Consider the following 12,922-nt stretch of genomic DNA (forward strand, 5'->3'; position numbering starts at 1 on the left):
TTCTCTAATGAGGGCTGAGTGATGTTCTCCTTTATAGCTATGGCAATATGGCTTTAGGAGTGATTTTATTGCTGTTCCTTTAGAAGAGTAACAGCAGTAGGTTTTATCCTAGGCTATGACCTATCTGTTCTCAGGTTATGTCCACTTCAGTGCTGTCCAGGATGAATACCACCTCATGGAGGAGACCATAAATTCATTAAAAAAGTGAGTGGTCAATCCTATGATATTTGTGTCATGATTACACTCAATTTGAGTTCTTATTCTGATTCTTAGGACCAAAACAGAGTGTTACAAAGCTTTATTTTTATTATTTGAATAATAATAAAAGATATAAACCATGATTAGGAATAATATTATGTCAAATATAATAAAGTCAAAAACTTATGGAAAAAATTTTTGTGATTGTTTTGAATATCCCTGTCAGAGGATTTTAAACAAATTACCACATTGTACCAAAGTGGAGTTTTAAAATGTTTAAAAAAGTGTATGTAACCTAACTTCCAATCGAAGTTTTTCCTTACTTTGTCAATCATTGCATTTATCTCTGTCTCTTATATCAATTTTTAAAAATGTTATGTGTATGTGTATTTTGTCTGTGTATATCTTTGGAACATTTGCATACCTGGTGCACTTGGAGGCCAGAAGGGGGTGTCAAATTCCCTGGAACTAGAGTTACAGATACTTACAAGCCACCATGTCAGTGTTGGAATTAAACCCAGATACTTTTGAAAAACAGCCAGTGTTCATAACCACACACACGGTATGATTATTTTTAAGTCTTTGTTTCATTGACTTTTAATTTACAATGATAATTGTTTTATAATCAAAACCTATGCATATAAGCAGAGGACTCAGAGAAACAGCAAAGGTCCTTGAGACCTATGGGGAGTAAAATTGGCTGCTCATGGCCAGTGGGGAAAATTCTGAGTTAAGATTGGCCATTGGCTTTCCCCTCCTTTTATCTTCTCTAGGCTCAGTCACTCTGTAGAGCTGTGGTTCTCAACGTTTCTGATGCTGGGACCCTTTAATACAATTCTTCCTGTTGTGGTGACTCTCAGCCATAAAATTATTTTGTTGAGACTTCATAACTGTAATTTTGCTACTGTAATGAATCATAACATAAATATTTGATATGCAGGATAACTGATATGTGACTCCAAAAGATCGCAACCCACAGGTTGAGAATTACTGCTCTAGAGAGAGTTTATCTACAGCATTCTAAGCAGAACACATACAAATTATGTCAAGAGTAAAGGGGAAGATTATTCTGGAAATTACAGAATAAACATTAGTGTAAATCAGTTGTGACATTCCTGTCATAGGAGTAACTTATAATATTTGCTATAACAAAAATTACAACAGCCACAAATACACTGTGCAGGAACATGCTCAAGTTCAATTAAATTAACAGATAGATTACTACTCAGTTGCATGGTTAAAAAGTTGAAAGCAGAAACACATGCCAAGGGTAACACTGTTGGATACCACACCTATTGCTGAGATTATATAGATGCATGTCCCCATGAGGTAACATTAAATTCACAGCCTTTTCAGTTCTATCCAGCAGAGTCCATATCCCGATCAACATGTCTAACAAAAGCTGTTTTGGAGTATCCACTACTCACTCCATTAGGTGCTACCTGCTTTCCTCAGAGTCCTTGTGTGTCTCTTGCTAGCCCAGTAGCTTGTCTATAGCATTACCAACTATGCTCTCAGTACCTGTCAACTCAGCTCCTTTCTGATGACTATTAGATGACCTGTAGTGAGCCAAGAAGCTTCCCAAGGTCTTATGCACTGTCGATCCCTGTCATATGTCCTGCTATTACTATGGAACTTTATGACTTACAGCCCCTGTGAGATAACTTACAGCTGATTTTTGAGCTTTGGTTCAAGAAGCTGCCATTCCAGATCCTATGGATCTAGAAGCTGCCACTCAGTGGGCTGTGAATCTGGTGATTTCAGCTCTCTGAATGATGGAGTTCCTGGCTCCCTTTCCATTAGCTATATGTCCAATGTTACCTATCCTGTTTGGCTTTTTGTACTAACATCCTTCATGTTACAGCCCACCCTTACGAATGGCCTCTATGACATTAATTACTAGGCATTTATATTCTTACAGTATTGAAGTCAAAGTCTCCATGCCCTCAAATAGTGTTTCCATGATTACCCCTCCTGCTATCTGTTTCTTTTTCATCCTCAGTTTCTGGCAGATTCTGAGATGAGTGAGTAACAAAACTATGCCTTAGTTTCTGTACTATGGAGTTTTAATTCAAGACCAACTTAAGAAATATCATTGAATAATTTGGTTCAATTTGACACCACAATATACTGCTCCCATTATTAATATTTTGTTCATAGTTTTTGCATTTGTGGATTTGAAAGACTAATTACATAGAGGTATGATTGTCCAAGTGGACTGAGAAATATGTGTATATACATTGCATTGGGGTATATTCCTTATTCAGAGTAGCCAATTACTAAAAGACTGTCATTTGTATCTGTAGACATTGCTCAAAGGCAGTGAGTATTGTTCAGATTGGAGGACATTCATTTCTGTTCATCCTGAGAAAATAAGAAATTAGCACATAAATAAGCAATGAAACAAACAAGAATAAAATACTATAGAATTTTCAAGATGTTGCTTATACACAGGAAAAGTTAATATATTATCTAAATGTAGATATTCTAGATTATTTAAATGTAGCCAAGGGAAAATTCACCATAAATTCTCTAGATAGGCCATGATTTTATGTGGGAACACTATAGTTAGGGAGGTTATAGGAACATCCTAATACTTCTCCTAGGCTCAACATCTATGAGCCTGAAAGCAGTGTTTCTTAGAAAATTTGACAATATTTTATTACTTAATCTTGGTCTCAAATGCAGGGGGAGTGACTTGGATCTATTTCAACTGAATGTACCAGGCTTTGTTGACTCCCCATGGAGGCCTTACCTTTTTGGAGGAAAGGATGGGAATTGACAGGGGTGTGGTGGGGTTAGAAAGGCTGGGGGGGAGCAGGAGAAGAGATGAGAAGGGAATCTGTGGTTGGTATGCAAAATGAATAAAAAAATTCTTAATAAATAAAAAAGAGGAAAAAAAGAATTTAAGTCAGAGACTTGGGAATAAAATTTTTGGCCTATGATCTTGGAAAGCAAGTGTTACTGTACAAATGAATCAAAACAAAGTATAAAAAACATCTTAGAGTCACTTTTACAAGGCACAAATGGGATGCAATATTCTAGATTTTCCAGACACGTTTTGGAGAAACTCTTGGAACTGTCCATTCTGGGATCTGATGATACCAAGAGAAAAATATTTCTTCATCAGCTCTGTCTCACTGGTTAAAATTGTGCAATTTCCTGCATTCTTATCACTGGGTAATGGAGGAAGAACAGGTGGGACCATTTATTTTCCTAGTATGACCTTTGTGATACCTAAGAACATAGCCAAAGAAGTATTGAGAAAACTCTAGAGAAGATATTGTTCATAAAATGTTTAGAAACCTACAATGCTATGTGCCATGTCATCTGTGGGAGCATGCTACATGAAATAAAGTATTATAAGACAAAACTTCCATTTAGCTTCCAGACATATGAAAGAACAAAAGATTATTGACAGACTGAAGAAAAAGAGGACTCAAAAGGGGATTGACATTTGCCTGAGTTTGTACACCAAAGCCTAGTAAAATCTGAATTCTTGAAGGTGTCTCCATTCTTTGCTCTTTTCTGAATTATTTTCTTCCAAAAATATACAATTATTAGTGTAATCAAGGAGCCTTTTGTATTCTAGCCGTAATGGAAATGGATTAATATGAATAGATGGGATCAATTGCATCTCATTATCCTCATGGAGAGGAGAGAGGAGCCACAATAAAACATAAAAGAAAAAAGAAAAGTTTATGTGTAGGTAAAGAGCTTTAGGGGAGTTAAAGCAATTTGTTTCTAAAGAGTTTTGTTAAGTATCATATTAGATAATAGATTGATAGGAAAACATTTTATGAAATCTTAGGATTAAAATTTCAAGAAACCTTGAGTTTTAGTCTTCAACTTAGCTATGATTATTAACGTCAAATCACTCAGAATTTAAATTCAACATGATGGACATTTAGACTGCTTTCATTTCCAGGCTATTGTGAATAGTGAAGCATTAAAACATAAATAAACAATTATTTCAGTAGCAGAATATAAAGTACATCGGGTATATGCCCAAGAGTAGTATAACTGGGTTATATGGTAGATTCATTTCTAGCTTTTGGAGGGACCTCGGTAGTGATTTTCACAGTGGTTGCACCAGGTTGCAATCCTACCATCAGTAACTAAAAGTTACCTTTGTACCAGGATCATGTCAGCATTATTGCCATTTTTTTAATCTTAGCAATTCTGACTAATATAAGTAGAAATTTCAAAATAGTTATGATTTTCATGGCTAAGGATGTTGAAAGTTTTAAATACTTTGCTTAACTATAAACATCCTTCTATTGTGACATTCCATTTAGCTCCATTTTCTATCTTTTATTTTGTTTTTTGTTTCCTGGGTACTTTTTGTTGTTGTTTTTTGCATATTTTCAACACCCCCCACCTCCATCTGATGTACAGCTAGCAAAGACTTTCATTCTGAGTGTTTCTTTACTCCAGCGATGGTTCCTTTGAAGGACAGAAGCTTTTTATTTAGTTTTAGGAGGTCCTATTATAAATTGGTGGTCCTAATGCCTGCACTACTGGTGCATTCTCAAGATAGTCCTAAGTTCTAAACTGAAACCTAGTTCCTAATTTCTCCTCTAACAGATTCAAGGGATCAAGTCTTATGTTAAAATCTTTGATTCATTTAGAGTTGAGTTTTTGAGCAGGTTGAAAGGTAGGGATCTAGTTTTATTCTACTACCTGTAGCTTTCTAGTTTGATCAGTATCATTTTTTGAAGATGCTATCTTTTCTCCAATGTATATTTTTGACCTCTTTGTCAAAAAAAGATGGCTATGGGCCTTCAATTGTATGTCAGTTTTTAAGGCTAGTACCATACTGTTGCTATTACTGTAGCATTGTAGTATAACTTGGAATGCAGGATCTGATATGCCTATCAATATTTTATTCAAGGTTATTTGATCTATTACAAGTCTTTTGTGTTTGTATATAAATTTTAGGATTTTTTTCTGTGAAGAATAACCCTTGATTTTCTATGGGCATTGTTTTATATTAAATTTAAAGATTGCTTTTGATAGGATTACCATTTTTTACAACAGGGATCAGACTGATCCATAAACACTGGAGGTCATTCCATATTTAAGCATCTTCTTGAGTTACTTTACTCAGTGTTGTAAAGTCTTTATTACACAAGGATTTCATATTTTATCTTAGTTTTATTCTTAGGAATTTTTTTAAATAAAAAATTGCAAATAGGATCATTGCCAGGACTACTTCTTCTTCTTCTTTTTCTTTCTTTCTTTTTTTTTTTTTTTTTTTGGTATCTTCAAACACTGATGAATGGGTAATAAAAATGTGATACATTTATACAGTGGAATATTGTTAAGAAAAATGAAATTATAAAATTTGTAGATGAATGGATGGAGCTAGAAATGATAATTCTGAGTGAAGTAATGCAAAGCCTGAAAGACAACAAACACTACATGTTCTCTTTCATGCATGGATGTTGGCTTTGAATCTTTAGATGTGTAACTTGGAATACTTAAATAAGTTAGGGAAATAGTAAAGGCCCATCAGGGAGGCTTCTAAGAGATAGGCAGTGGAATGTATTCCACAGGAATAAAGTGGAATGGGGAATATTGGAGCAAGAAGTATTAAGAGGGGTGAGGGGTAGGAGGACAAAGAAGAGGGGTATATAGTTAACTAAAGCCGAAGATTTTTGAAAAGCCAAATAGAAACTAACTACTATAGAAGCTTACACACACACACACACACACACACACACTTACATATAGCAGGGGTACAATGCCCCTGTTAGACAACATAGGCTATCAAATATAAAGCTCAGTGCCAGGCATGTGCTTCCTCTTTCAGAGCTGTTGGAGAATGGGCTCCCTGGAACCCCAAACATTAAAGGTTGATTGTCATTGTTCTTACTTACCCTCAAGAAATTGGGGGTGGGCTTTGATGCATGCACGCCTTTAATCCCAGCACACGGGAGGCAGAGCCAGGTGGATCTCTCTGAGTTTGAGGCCAGCCTGGTCTACAGAGTGAGTTCCAGGAAAGGCTCAAAGCTACACAAAGAAACCCTGTTTCAAAAAACTAAAAAATAAATAAATAAATAAATAAGGGCTCAGGAAAAGATAAAAGGCCCGAACACCTATGCAGACTCAAGACGCATAGTACCAGAAGGGGAAAACTGGCTTAAATTTGGCTGTCAACGTCTCCTAGAAACCCTTTTATATTCCCCAGGCTGAATTGTCGCCTCACAGCAGTCCCTGAAAAGCAAGGTTTCTGCACAAACCTCAGCAGAGAGACCTGTGGTCAGCTAAATCTCTGAGGCTTAAGGTGCTGGAAGTGGAATTCCCACGCTGAACACAGGAGAATCCAGTGCTACCTTGAACAACATGTCAGAGGCACCGGATCCCACACTCATTTCCACCTCTCAACTCCCGGCCATTTACCAGCTTAACTCCATTCGAATCATCCAAAACTTAGCACGTATGAGGCTCCCTCAGTTTCCCCCTTGCTAACACAGTCTTCCTCCCTCTACTCAGGTTCACTGTTGCTCAGTTTTTCCTTTCTCTTCTCTCCTTTTCTTGTTTTTTTCTGTGTGTGGCTTTTTTTTTTAAACTGGAGAAATAAAAGCAAACAATGCTGAGTAACAAACATGGGATAAGTTTGAAAAATTTAAAAAGGATGGTGACAATGGGGTCAATCTTCAATAGGTTCCGTATCAAGTCCGACACGATGCTACCAATTCCTTAATAAAGGGATGACAAGTTACTCTTATTTCACACCACATGAAGGAAACTATTGCCTCATAAAGTCCTATGACAAAACACACAATAAGTATGTCAAGAGGAAAAAGAGAGATTTTCCTGGACATGATGAAATGATCTTGCGTGTTCAACAATCATGGCATTTATGACACAGCAGTAGCTGACTGCCTGTTGCTGTAACAATGAAATTACAACAGCAATAAATAGACCTTGAGGGAAACTATTCCAAAGCAGATGCAATTACAGGGAAATGTGTGAGTAGCTCATTTGTAGAGGACAGAACAGAAATAGGACAACCATGACCCTGTTGGGTACCACACACACCTGTTGCTGAGAGTATATAAACCCAGCTCTCCACAGGGTGACATTCAAACTCAATCCTCTCAGTTATATCCAGCTGAGCTCACATCTCCTCTCAACATGGCTTGTAACTGCTGCTCTGGAAACTTCTCTACCTCCTGTAGGTGCTGCCTGCCCTCCTCAGGTTCATCCTCTGGCTCTTCTTGCACCAGCAACCTGGCTTACAGTACCACCAGCTGCTCTCCCAGCACCTGCCAGCTACACAGTGGCTGTCAGGGACCTGCCTTGAGCCCACCAGCTGCCAGAGGTCCTGTGTGGTGCTCAGTCCCTGCCAGATGCCCTGCTACTACCCCAGGAACTCCACACCTTGCAGTCCCTGCCAGGGGACATATGCTGGGTCTCTGAGTTGCAGGTCCAGCAACTTCCATTCTCTGGGCTATGGATCCAGAAGCTGCTTCTCAGGGGACTGTGGATCCAGAGGCCTACAATCTCTGAATTATGAAGTCCCTATTTTCCCCTCCTTAAGTACTATGTTCACTTTCTGCTACCCAACTTACTTGCTTTTTAATACCTACCAACCTTCATTTTGTGTTCCAACATGTGGACCACGTCTCTCTGGAATCAGCTGTTAACTGTGTACATTCTACAGTATTGAAGTCAATGTCTCTGCATCCTGTACCCATTGTTTTCATGTTCATCACTTATAGCTATCCTCTCTTTCTTTTAATAGGAACTTCTCAACTCCCGGTAGAACCTGGGATGAGTAATCATGGTTATGCCTTACCAACAGTAATATTGATATATATGTGCTCTATTTGGTTGTTATCCATCAGTATATGACAATGAAAATTTATTAAATAAACTTGTATAACCTGACACCTCAGTATATTGCTCACATTATTATTGTTTTTACTATAATGTTTGCTTTTACAGGTGTGTGACACTAAATTATATATTATGATTCTGTGATTAGATCTTAGGAACAAATAAATAACTTGGCATTTTTTGTGATCCTTGTTTGGAGTAGTTATTTCTAGAAAGACTACCATTTGTGTTTGCAAATAGGCACATTGACAGTGAGAATTGTGTGAGATTTGGGAAATACATTTCTGCTGACTAATGAAACAAAGTAATTAAGGTGAGGTCTATATAGAGAAAAGGATTGCCTAAAGCTAGTATTTAAATGTAAATTTTCATCCGAGGTAAAAGTGAGCCTTAAATAACTCTCAGGACAGACACTCACTGTTTCATATGAATGCTGCTTTCCATGCCCCACTGTTGGGGAATATCTCTGTATCTTATCTCCACATTGTATAAGGACAATCACAACGATCCAGATTCAGGCTGTGCTGGCAATCCCTTGGTGCTATATAGCTAAGAAATATTGAACAGCTTTTATTCATTAGTCTTAGTTAAACTTTAAAAGAATGTACATCAACATCTTGGGTACAGTTTGTTTAGTATCATCGGCTCTATGATATTTTAAAGAAAAGCAAACATTAAATGGGAAAAATGTGTAGTAGGAAAGGGAATGTTCTATAAGAAAATAAATGGCTTGACAAATTCCAGGGACTTTCAGGGACATTTAGAATGATTTCCAGAAATGTCCACCACAGTATCTGATTTCCAGGTAAAGACATTTCTTCATCTCTCTTTCACTGGTAAAATCATATAATTTTCTGGCTTCTCATAGCTATGTGAGGAAAGAATGACAGTGGGGTCCTTCTATCAGCCTAGGGTGACGTTTAAGATACCAATGTACAAAGCCAGAAATATATTCCTTAGATTGCAGGAAGTATGTGGTTTAAAGAAGGAGCTTGAATCTATCATAAGTACTGTGTGCTATAGCCCTGCCTGGGATCACGCATGGCAGAGTGCTCTAAGGAAAGAGGTAATACAAGACTAAGAATGTTCATTTAACCTTTAGACACAAGACAGACAGAGACTAAGATTATTAACTTTTTTTTAAGACAGGAGGGAGGACTCAAAAAGGATTTGAAACTTGCTAAAGTTTGCCTATCAGTGCCCAGTAGAACATGAATTTATAAAGCAATGTCAACTGTTAGTTCTTTCCTGAACATCTTTATTTTAAAAAAAAAAAATGACAACTCTAAATGTTATCAAGGAGTCTTTTATGTTTCTATTATATAATCATTTCACACAGTTAGATTTAATCTGTTGTATTTATCTCATTACTCTCACATAAAGAACCCATAATAAGAATAAAAATAAAATTTAAATTTTGGAGAAAGATCTATATGTGAGTTAAACTAATTTGTTTCAAAAAACATTTTCTTAGCTATTATTTATTATTATATGAAATGACTGAATGACAAGAAGACAGCTGAAGACATTTTAGCAAGAAATGCCTCATAAATTTCAGCAGTGTTATGACATGTCTTCTTCATTGAAATTACTTTTTTGGTTTAAAAGTTTGTTTTTTTCCATTTTACATACCCACCACAGTTCCCCCTCCCTCACCTCCTCCCACTCACCCCCACTTCTTCCACCCCAGCCCCATCCACTCTTCAGAGAGGGTAAGGGCCTCCCATGGGGAGCCAACTAAGTCTGGCATATCAAATTGAGGCAGGACCAAGGCCCTCCGCCCTGTATTGAGGTTGAGCAAGGTATCCCACCATAGGGAATGGGCTCCAAAAAGCCAATTCATGCACCGGGGATGGATACATTTTGGTCCCACTGCCAGTGACCTCACATACTGCTCAAGCCACACAACTGTCACCCACATTCAGAAGGTCTAGTTCAGTCCCAGCTGTCAGTCCAGAGTCAGTGAGCTCCAACTTGCTTGAGTCAGCTGTCTCTGTGGGTTTCCCAATTGTGATCTTGACTCCTTTCCCCATAGAATCCCTCCTCCCTCTCTTTGACTGGACTCCGGGAGCTCCACCCAGTCCTTAGCTGTGGATCTCTGCATTTTCTTCCATCAGTTACTGGATGGAGGGTAGTCATCGATCTGATTTACAGGGGAAGGCCAGTTCAGGGACCCTGTCCACTATTGCTTAGAGTCTTAGCTGGGGTCATCCTTGTGGTTTCCTGGGAATTTCCCTAGCACCAGATTTGTCCCTAACCCCATAATGGCTCCCTCTATTAAGTAGAACTGAATGGTATTGTAAAATAAAATTAAATTAAATTTAAAAAAAAAAGATATCTTTTTTTCTTGCCTTTCCTCTCTGTCCCTCCCCTCTTCCCCAGCCTCCTGCCTCCCCAGCTTCCAATTTACTCAGGAGATCTTATCTATTTCCCCTTCCTAGGGGGATCCATGCATATCTCTCTTAGGGTCCTCCTTATTACCTTGCTTCCCTGGGGTTGATGTCCCTCAACCAAAGAATGGATAAAGAAAATGGGGTACATTTACACAATGGAGTATAACTCAGCTGTTAAAAACAAAAAACAAAACGACAACAACAATAAAAACCAGTGGAACAGGGATGGAGTGGAAGAGCAATGAAAGAGATACCATGATAGAGGGAGACATCATGGAGATAAGGAGAAATAGAGTGCTAGGGAAGTTACCAGGAATCCACAAGGATGACCCCACCTTAGACTACTAGCAATAGCGGAGAGGGTGCCTGAACTAGACTACCAGTAATCAGATTAGTGAATATCCTAACTGTCAATACAGAGCATTCATCCAGTAACTGATGGAAGCAGATACAGAGATCCACAGTAAGTACCAGGCCTAGCTCAGGAAGTCCAGTCAAAAAGAGAGAAGAGGGATTCAATGAGCAAGGAGTATCAAGATCGTAATGGGGAAACATACAGAGATGTTGCTGGAGGGCTTCTCTCCAGGTTCCCCAAGCCCCGCAGTCCCACAATCCACTTACAAAATAATCACTCAGACGCTTATATCACTTATAAACTGTATGGCCATGGCAGGCTTCTTGCTAACTGTTCTTATATCTTAAATTAACCCATTTTTATAAATCTATACCTTGCCACGTGGCTGGTGGCTTACTGGTGCCTTTACATGCTGCTTGTCCTGGCAGTGGCTGCAGTGTCTCTCCACCCTTCTTCCTGTTTCCCCAATTCTCCTCTCTCCTTGTCCCACCTATACTTCCTGCCTGGTCACTGGCCATCAGTGTTTTATTTATATAGAGTGATATCCACAGCACTTCCCCTTTTCTTCTTTTTTTAAAAAGGAAGGTTTTAATTTTAACATAGTAAAATTACATATAACAAAACAATTATCGAGCAAGAATTACAGTTACAATTTTAAAGAAGATGTCCTATCTATCTTATATTTGTGGGTTTAAGGTTTTATATCTAACTTATGGCTACCCACTACACAGAGACAACCAAACCAAACTAGTAGAGACTCATGAACTGTGGACCAAGAGCTGTGGAGCCTTCATGGGACTGGCCTAGGCCTCCTGCATAGGTGAGACAGTTGTGTAGCTTGGTCTGTTTGAGGAGCCTCTGACAGTGGGAATAGGATCTATCCCTGGTGCATGAACTGGCTTTTTGGAGCCCACTGCCAATGGTGGGACACCGTACACAGCCTCGGTGAAAGGAAAGTGCTTAGACCTTCCTCAACTGAGTGTATGAGGCTCTGTTGACTCCCCACGGGAGGCCTTGCCTTGGATGAGGTGGGAATGGGGATGGGGTGGAGGGAGAGGCTGGGGGCGCGAGAAAGGAGGGGAGGGGATCTGTGGTTGGTATGTAAAATGTATAGAAAATTTCTTAATAACAAAAAAATAAAATAAATTCCAAAAAAAACCCACCAATGACATCATGAAATTTGCAGGCAAATGGATAGAGCTAGAAAAAACTACTGAGTGAAGTAACCCAGACACAAAAAGATAAACACCGTATCTAGTATGTACTCACTTATAAGTGGATATTAGATGTAAAGCAAAGGATAACCAGGCTACAACAATTCATTTAAATTATTATTATTGTCTTTATCACTCATATTTATTCATCAGTATGATCAATATCATGTGTTCTTTTCAGCAAAATTGAACATGAAGAAAAAAATAAATGTACGAAGTCTGAATATATATTTGATTATTATTTTGATTATATTACTGTATTATATTGTTTTGATATATTGATTATATTATTATAATAGATGTACAAGTCAATTTCATTTCCAACCCAATTACACTATTCTAGCAAAGGTCAATTTTCACACAATGTAAAGAAGCACATATTCTAATTTACATTCACAGAGTTTTTTTCCTTAGCTTGTCACTCACTGCCTTCACCTCTGTATGTTGCATGGTTATTTGTTTTCACTTATTTTAAAGTTAATTTGGAATAGTTTTCTAGCACAAAGCACATACACACTTGCTTCTGTGCCTCGCTGAGCAGTACATTCTATGCCAAATTCTGAATCTTTCCCCCACCCCTATACTAATTCTGAATGCTATTATTACATTGATCTTTCAAGGACTGTTCTACTGTTTATCCTTGCTCCATTCTACTTCTGTCTAACTAACCCAGAGCAGTCTGATTTGTACTCATGAGATATCACAGAAATTTAGCCAATTCCCTTTTCTTGTCCATATTATAAAAGATTAGTGGAAAGAACATTTGATATTGATCATACTGATGTCCAAATCTGAGTGCTCTGGCAACAATATGGCTAATAATAATTATTATTAATATTTAAATTAAGAAGTTATGTCATATCACTCAAGTTTACTAATAATTTTATGCTAAGATATCATCAAATCTTTTCCTG

The sequence above is a fragment of the Peromyscus leucopus genome, chromosome 12 (genome assembly GCF_004664715.2).
Source record: "Peromyscus leucopus breed LL Stock chromosome 12, UCI_PerLeu_2.1, whole genome shotgun sequence".
NCBI lineage: Eukaryota > Metazoa > Chordata > Mammalia > Rodentia > Cricetidae > Peromyscus > Peromyscus leucopus.